This window comes from Prionailurus bengalensis, chromosome D4 (assembly GCF_016509475.1).
Source record: "Prionailurus bengalensis isolate Pbe53 chromosome D4, Fcat_Pben_1.1_paternal_pri, whole genome shotgun sequence".
Classification (NCBI taxonomy): Eukaryota; Metazoa; Chordata; class Mammalia; order Carnivora; family Felidae; genus Prionailurus; species Prionailurus bengalensis.
In genome coordinates, this window is record NC_057359.1 from 80,222,544 (window position 1) to 80,231,531 (window position 8,988).

At 54.7% G+C, this 8,988-nt stretch overlaps 1 long non-coding RNA gene across 1 annotated transcript; it reads right to left on the reverse strand.

Moving 5' to 3' along the window:
- Positions 1-1,844: 1,844 nt before the first annotated feature.
- LOC122474593 lies at positions 1,845-7,506 on the reverse strand. Its single transcript, XR_006294952.1, has 2 exons — positions 5,758-7,506; positions 1,845-5,660 (listed from the first exon to the last, which is right to left on the reverse strand). It is a non-coding gene; the product is annotated as an uncharacterized LOC122474593 (long non-coding RNA).
- Between the last annotated feature and the right edge of the window lie 1,482 nt (positions 7,507-8,988).

Sequence of the window (8,988 nt, forward strand, 5' to 3'; positions counted from 1 at the left end):
CGCATGAGGTCAGCACTCTTCCAAGTGCTAATGTGTGCGGACTGGGCAGGGGAGGAGACGAGGCCCAGAACAGGCCAACCCAGAGCTCTCTAAGGGATGGGGCAGGGACTGGAAGCCAGGTATTCGTGATGCTGGAGTCTGGGTTCTGAGCCATCAGACACTCTGGTTTTCATGTAGCTTTGCCTTTATGTTTGCATGGATTTTTTTTTTTTTTTTTTTTTTTTTTTTTACTACTCGGACCCACTTTATTCTAGAAGATGTTGCCTGCACAGCCTGAAGCTGAGTTTCAGCCACCCCCACCTCCTTCCAAATTGCTTCTGGCCTTTTCTCTTGCTCAGGATACTTTCCAAGGTATAAAATGCCCCCAGAGAAAGGCTGCCTGAGACCTGGCAAGCGGCCCGCGTTGGGTCCCCAGGGTCAGGCCTTTGGGAGGAAAGGCTCAGACTCTGCTCAGCCCCCTCCTCGCTTGTAGAGACCTCCTGGCCTGGGCCTCGACATGGAAAACGCGCAGATTATGATACTCTACTTGCCGTGGGATGTTGAAAGGCTTGCTTACCAGCCCTGAGAGGCTCCAAACGTGGAGCCCGGTCCCCGGAGACCCCCGCTGGCAGGGAAATGGTGGCCTGGGGCTGGCCCACACCCAGCAAGCTTGAGAGCCAGCGGCGCTGAGGCTGCTAAAAATAAAAGTCAAGTCTCGCAGGGACGTGGGCCGGGCCGGAAGCGGGACTCGCCCCAGGGGGAGGGGCGTGGGAGAGGAGGGTCTTGATCTGACCCCCACCTGCAGGGTGCGTGGGGGGCTGATTCTTCTCCCCAGCACCAGCCCCCCCGCCCCATCCCCAACTATAGCACAGGGGGTGGGGCCCGGTCTGCCCAGCCCAGCTCGAGGCAGTGAGAAAAGTCCACCTCGAGAGCGCTGACCCATAGGAAAGCAGTGCGAGCTGCGTGTGTAATTCTGAATTTTCCAATATCGACATTTAAAGAAAGAAGCGGGAGAAATTAATTTTCATCATATAGTTAATCTAATATATTGAAATGCGGGTCATTTCAACGTGTCATCAATATAAAAACTGTCATGAAATAAATTCTCCTCTTTGCAGTGAGTCTTGGAAATGCGTGTATTTTACATTTATTTTTGAGACACAGAGAGAGACAGAGCATGAACAGGGGAGGGGCAGAGAGAGGGAGACTCAGAATCCCAAGCAGGCTCTAGGCTCTGAGCTGTCAGCGCAGAGCCCGACGCAGGGCTCGAACCCACAGACGGTGAGATCACAACCTGAGCTGAAGTCGGACGCTCAACCGACTGAGCCACCCAGGCGCCCCAAAGTGCGTGTATTAGAGGTACAGCTCATCTCAATTTGGAGTGACCACATTTCAAGTGCGGCCTTAGTTCCGAGTTGCCGTGGTAACACATTATCACAATCTCAGTGGCTCAAAACAGCATAAATGTATCATTTTAGGATTCTGGATGCCGCAAGTCTTGAAATGAGTCTTATGGGGGCTTTTAAAATCAAGGTGTTGGGGCGCCTGGGTGGCTCAGTCGGTTAAGCCTCCGACTTCAGCTCAGGTCATGATCTCACAGTTCGTGGGGGTTCAAGCCCCGCGTCGGGCGCTGTGCTGACAGCTCAGAGCCTGGAGCCTGTTTCATATTCTGTGTCTCCCTCTTTCTCTGACCCTCCCTTGTTCATGCTCTCTCTCTGTCTCAAAAAAAATAAATGTTAAAAAAAAATTAAAAAAAAAATAAAATCAAGGTGTTGGCAGAGCTGGGTTCTTGCCGGAGACTCCGGGGGAGAATTCCTTCCTTATCTTTTCCAGCTTCTGGGGGCCACCTGCATGCCGTCCATGTGTCCCTTCCTCCGCCTCCAAAGGGCATCATCACAACCCCTGCTTCCGTGGGCACATCTTCTCCCCCCTGCTTTGGTTGTCTGTCGCTTTGCCTTCCCTGACTCTGATCCCCTGAACTCTCACCTATGAGGATTCTTGTGATCATATTGGGTCCACCCAGATGATCCATAACCTCCCTGTCCCGAGATCCTTAATCACATCTGCAAAGTCTCTTTGCCATGGAAGGCAGCGTAGGCACCCTTTCGGGGGTTAGGATGTGGAGGTCAGCCTGCCACACGTATCGGTGACTACCAGGCTGGATGGCACAGCTCTAGGGAATCGAGGTGGAAAGTCTGGTCAGATCTCCTAGCTTCACAGTGCAGCCCAACCACTAACAGGCTGTGGGGCCTTGGGCGAGTCACTTCATGTCCCTGCTTGACTCTGCTTGCCTCGTGCATAAGATGGGGCTGATGATGCCCACGCCTGAGAAAATGCAACAAGGTACCGGGCATATAAGTGCTTGCTCAACTGCAAGAGGGGTGGCAATACACCGGCAGGCTGGAGGCCGGGGCTGCCCCGTGCCGGGACACCTGACTGCTTGGAGGGTCCTCAGAGGCCATCGGTACAGCAGCCTCGTTTTACACATGGGAAAACCGAGGTCCGGAGCCGGAAGAGGCTTGCAAGAGGTTCCTAGTGATTTGGCAGCTGAGCCAGGGAGGGGACCCAGTGGGCACCCTTCCCATCCATGTCACATTGCCCAACAGCTACGAGTCTCAGTTTCCTCACCTGTAAAAGGCAACTCGGAACAGGCTCTGGTGAAGGTCAAAGGATGTCCAGGTTTGTCCAGGGTGTCCAGGTTTGAACGTGCTCTGGGGACAGAGGGTTGTGTGAAGGAAGGTCTCGATGACACCTGGGCACAGCGTTGAGTATCTCTCCAGGGCAAAGGCAGCTGTGCCCTCTGCCTCCCTGGCTTTCGGGCCTCTGGATACTTCGGAGGACCTCAAGGGACCTGCTGAGCATCCTCACAAGCTCTTCCTGTCTTTCTGTCTATTCTCCTCTCCGCCTTCTAGAACCAAGTCTGGGAAGCAGCAGGAAGCTGGCTTTCTCCTTGTTGACAAGGGACCTGGAGCTCTTTCCTGGCAGGTGACCTCTCCAAGGCTCAGCTCTCACCTAGCTCTGCTCCTGTGCGGGCTGTGGATTGGTTGGGAGCAGGGGACCAGCTAAGTGCTCTCTGAGGCCTGGGGCTCTTATTCTAGCTCTCCCGCTGGCTTGCCCTGCTGGCCTGGGCACCTGCCCTGGCTTCTCCGTGCCCAGCTGAACAGTGGGAGGCTGGGGTTTAGGCCAGAGGTGCTTGCATTCTGGGGCACCCTCCACTGTCTTTCTGGGGGCCAACAGATAGCCTATTCCGGAGCCAAACTTTCCCCTGCACCAGTGGGCGGGGCTGGCCAGCTGGCAGGAGCCAGGGAGAAAGGCAGGAGTGGAGCAGGAACCCCAAGGTGGCTGTGGTCTGTGTCAGGTTCCCCCTCCAGACCAGTGTTCCAGCTCCATCTTGAACCTTGGACGGGGCGGGGCTGTCCTTCGAGCTGCAGGGAGACCCCTGGGCCAGAAGGAGGTGTGGGCATGGGTGGTAAGGCTCTGAAAACAGCCGGCGGCAGTTCAGAAAGGAATGCTCCAGATATTAACACCCTAATCCGCTCTTTAGCCAGGTTCCATGCCTGTGGGAGAAAGAGGTGCGTGTTCTTCCTTGGGATCCTGGCGATGTAAGAGTTGGCAGAACCAGCACGGTGCTGAGCATGCTGGATATCCACCTGTGTGGTCCCCCGAGTGCCAGACCCTGTGCTGCGTCCTGTGCACCACCCCCCCGGGGAGACCCCTGGAGAGAGACGGTGGTCCTGCCCTCCTCAGGTTCAAGGGTCATTTTGTAGGCAGGGTCACCGAGGCCCACAGAGGGGAAGGGGCTGGTCTAAAGTCATTCACTCATTTGGAGGCAGAGGCAGGAAGAGGGAAGAGGGTGTTATGGCTTTGACTGATGGATCCTCGGGGGGCTGGAGGCCGAGGGTTAAGACTATAATGAGGATTGTAGTAGTAATATGAGGTGCAGGCCATGTGCTCACCACGCCCTTGCCATACGTTGGCCTGCTTCACCCCACAACGCCCCTATGAGGTAGAAGTTTAATATCACCATTTCACACATGGGGAAACTGAGGCACGGGGAGGTTCAATAACATGCCCAAGGACACGCGGCTACGAAATGACAGAGGCGTGGCTTGAACTGGACTGTTGGACTCCGACACATGCATCCCAGACCAAATGCAAGGGTAAGGCTTGGGGAGACAGTCTTCAGTGACCTGCACCCCTTGACCCAGCTCAGAGGGAATCCAGCTCGTGTACTGTGGGGAGGCCGTGACTGGCGGCCCTGTGAGGGCAGACAGGGCCAGAGCCTTAGGTCCTCCTCAAGGAGCAGGGGCCAGGACTGAGAAAAGATATCACCGGAGATTCCCATGGGAAGAGGGCCTCTCTCCGTCAGACTCTTTGCGCTCAGAATCCAACATGGTCAGTGCTGGAGGCCTGTAACTCTCGCCAACCACCTGTCCACTGTGCAGAGAGGGAAAATGAGCTCAGAGATGGCAGGTGACTGGCCCAAGATCCCACAGCAAGAGTATGGAGTCCTGAGTAGGCCGAACACGGGACGTTGTGACCGTCTTGGGGGTTCAGAGTGTCCTCATTACCCCGCCCACCTGGCCCCCTATAGCCATACGTGGGAGGACAGCAGCAGTGGGGGGGAGGGGCTTTCTCACCCACTGTCCCAAATGCTCCCATTCCACTGCTGGCCCTGGGATTTCCCGACAGGTGGGGCTGTGCTTGGGGGTGGGCTGGGGGGTAGAAATCCGTTGTTTCCAGAAAGAGAATCTTTAGTATCCATACCAACAAGCTACTGGGTGCAGGGAGAAGGGCCGGGCGTTGTGGCAAAAGACCCCGGTCCCGGGCAGGCTCTGCCCCTTGGCAGCTGGGTGCTCCCGGGTGAGTCACTTTTCTCCTCTGAGCTCCTTGTTTTCATCGGCACGCAGAGAACAGAGGCTGCACTTCTCCCAGAGTGGAGCCTACCGCCCCAGAGGGAGGGGAGAGGGTCGGGATGGCGGGCGGGGAGGGACGATGGCTCCGCTGACCTCCAGGAGAGAAATCTCAGGCCACCACCGGAGCCCCCAACCCGCCGAGTGCTCTGGGTCTCCCTGCCTGGACGGTGGTCATGTAACAGCTATGACAACACCAGCCCCGTGCTCCCCAGCTTTTCTGAGGAGGAAAACGCTGTGAGATGGGCGGGGATTGAGGAAAGGACCGGAAAGGGAGAGTGGGCGTCCTTCCCCTTGGCCCAGCTGAGTGTGATACCCCCCTCCGGAATGGTCCCCCAAAGTCTGGGCCACTTGAATGTGCCTTGCTTAAACAGACACACACGTCCCAGATGCTGAGGTGGCACATGAGATCCAGCTCCTGGCAAAGGGTCACTGGCACGCCAGTGCTCCCCTGACTTCATCCTTCCTCACGGCCTGCATCGTTCCATCCTTGTGGTGCTCCGGGCGTGGGCATCTCCCCTGGAGAAGAAGGGATGGCAGCCGGCCCAGAAGACTGCTGGACACACTTCTCATTTGTTTGACCATCCCCCAAAGCACTGGAGAGGATGCCACAGTGGGTAAAACCTCTGGTTGTGGGGGCAGAAACCTGCCTATCAGCTGTGTGTCCTTGGGGAACTTGCCTGGCCTCTCTGAACTCGTACCTTCATCTATAGAGTGAAGGAAAGGATAACCTTCCTCCCAAGCCAGTTATCAATATTAAGTGTGTTCCTTGCAAGTAAAGCCAAGTAAAGTAGGTGCTCAATAAATAAGCTATCATCATTTTGTTACGGCTGTTTAAAAAATCAACTTGTGGTCTGCCCAGAACGAAGACCGGATCTCTCCCTTCTGTGTCATTTCCGCGACATTATGTGGATCAAGTCGCTGGACTGTAGGGCTTGGACCTGGCATAGACTGATCTGGATCCTAGTTCTGGCTCCTGGCCCTAGTGTAACCTTGAGTGGATGATTTTTACTCCTCAGAGCTTGCGTTTCCTCCTCCATGAAACGGGAGAAAATCACCACACTTCCTCGTGGGGTTTTACGCAAGGTTCCTGAAGGGACGCACGCAAGCCCTCGGCACAGAGTCTGCTGTTCGGCGAGGCACCCATGGCTGTTTGGGATCCTTGTTTCTGTTTTCATCAGACTGGGACTCCACCGTGTACAAAGCTAGTGGTTTCTGTGACCCTGACACCCTGGCCACAACACTGGGACATTAGAATTTTCAGCCACGTGGCACAAGTGAAAACTGAGGCTTCGTCAGTGTCTGCTCTCGAGCTCAGCAGGGAGGCAGGGTCACTAGGGGAGAGCACGTCCTGTTTGCTGTGCTGGGGTTCAGAGGACAGATCCCAGAAGGCAGAGGACAGATCCCTGTCCCCTGGCCCAGGCTGTGGGTGTGGTGTCCCGCCCACCAGCTTCTGGACGTGTTGTCTCTTCCAGACCCACAAAGCCAATCCTGTCCTGGGACTTCCCCCGGAGCCCCGCTGGCACGCCATGCAGGAGAGAGAAGAGTCCAGACCTTCAGTTGGGGGCTCACCCCTCAGAAGTGCAACCTCATGTGGGTCACTGCGCTTCTCTGTGCCTCCGTTTCTCCATCGGAGTGGGAATCCATCAAAAGGGTGCATCTCTATTCCACCACTTACCTGGAGTGGCCTTGAGAAAGTTACTTCCCTTTTCTTAATTTCTGTGCCTTTGCCTATAAAAAGAGGCTAATGGTAAAATGTTACAGTGGGATGTCAATGAAAACAGGAGGGCATAAAGCTGTCATTGCTATGATTTTCGCTGCATAATTAAAAGTCTTCGTGTGCCTGCATCCACTGTTTCAAAAAAGACAAAGAAAATGTACTAAAACGTCCCTAGTCCCTCTGGACGCTGGGCTCATGGGTGACTTTTACTTCCTTCTATATATTACTTTTGTAGTTGTTTTTTTCCTAGTTTTTCTACAATGAGTGTGTGTCTCTTCCAGTAAGAAATGAGCAATTAAAGGCCTAAAAAATAGCTGTCCCTACTATTCAGGGTTGTTAGCGGACCACAGTGAGGAGACGGCTGGTGAGCCCCCAGCTGTGGGCAAATGCTCTCGGTGCTGACCGTGCTCACCCTCTCCTCCTAGGGGTGGTCGGGGTTGGCATCAGGGTCGGGGTGTGCCCACAGGGCTGGCCCCTGTGGCTGGCAGCGGAGGGACCCATCGCCTCTTGAGGCCTCCCGTGAGGATGTGACCTCATCGCGGCAGAAGACACAGACTTCAGCCAAAGGGAAGCTTGAAGAGGAAGGAAAGTAACATGAAACCAAAGACCCGACTCCTAATTCCAGCTGTCTCCTCCACTCCCCCGCTCCCACTTGACCTTGCACAAGGCACCTGGTTTCTTTGGCCACGGCTTCCCAATCTTTAAGACGGGGTGACATGGTGCCCGCCTCACGGGGGAGCTGTGGGGACCCAAGAAACAGTGGCTTTGCCTCCACCTTGCCTTCCCTCCCCTGGAATCACCTGAGAGAGGAGAGGTGAGGTGACAAGTGAGGCGACAGGGCACTAATCTCAGGGCTTTGCTGGAAAACACATGGGTGAATGTTTTATCTTATTTTTTAAATGTTTTATTTATTTATTTATTTTTTAATTTTGAAAGAGAGAGAGAGAGAGAGAGAATCTGAAGCAGGCTCCAGGCTCTGAGCTGTCAGCACAGAGCCCCACGCAGGGCTCGAACCCACGAACCGTGAGATCATGACCTGAGCCGAAGTCGGACGCTTAACTGACTGAGCCACCCAGGCGCCCCTCTTGCCTCTTTCTAATGTGGGAAATTCTCCTTCTTTTTTTAATTATCTGAAACATTTTGTATCTGAAACATTTCATATTCTTCAACAGAGATGAAGGGGATTCATCTCTGATGAATAATTTAGTATGCATGGTAAGCCTACTCTGGTTATTTTCAACAATTGTCTGTTTGGACTTATTAGTTGTCCTTTGGTTTTACCACTGCTTGCCCTGCATCAGTTGTCAAATATTTCAATTTTTTAAAATATTTATTTATTTTCGAGAGAGAGGGGGGGAGCATAAGTAGGGCAGAGGCAGAGAGAGAGGAAGGCAAGAATCTGAAGCAGGCTCCAGGCTCTGAGCTGTCAGCACAGAGCCCCACGCGGGGCTCGAAACCACGGACCGTGAGATCATGACCTGAGCTGAAGTCCAACGCTTAACTGACTGAGCCACCCAGGCGCCCCGTTGAATGTTTTAAATCATCGTCTCGTCCTGCTGTTAACAGCCCAAAGGATCACCTGCGGGCGATCTGAGAACCACTCCTCCCCCCCCCCCCCCCCACTTCCTGGTGCTGCTTTCAGACAGCTGGGACTGCCTTGCTGCCTTGGGTGCTACAGCCTTCCCCTCCCTTCCCCTCCATGCTTCTGCCTCGCACACCCTCCCTCCCTGCAGCCAAAACTGCCTCCCACCTTGGTGTCTTCCCCCTCCCCCACACTCCTATCCTCTGCATCTCAAAATACTTTAAGGCTGAGTTTCAATGTCACTTCTTCCATGAAGCCCTCCCTTCCTGCTTCACCCAATGGACCTGGGATCCTGTGCCTTCTCTGAGCTACTCTTCCACATCAGTTTCAAAGATCTACTTATGTACCTGCTCCCCCCACTGAACTCAGAGTCTCTCGAGGGTAGCGGGTAGCGTGCACATCTTAACCCCTCCTCCCTAGTGTCTGGCGAGGGGAGGACAGGCGGGGCTCAGTGAGGCTTTGCTGAAACAGTGGCTGCCGCTCACGCCGTAAGAAGCGAGGACGTGTCTCTTCCCATCAGAAACGTGTGAGCAAAGGCAAGAACAGCAGTTGTCTTTAGAAGCAGCTTGTCCTCGATCCCGTCAGCTCAGCACCCAGGGGGGAGGGACGAAGATGTCACTCGCCAGGACACAGGTGCTGAGGCAGGAGTCCCCAGCACTTGCTGGGCCAGACCTCTACTTGTTGCTTCCACTTGTCCAGGGGAAGCAGGGAAGTCTCCACTACTGACCAGCTGTCCGCCGCTGGGGCAAGAGAAGGAAGCCTGGCATGTTCACGCACAGCAAGGTGCTGTCGAA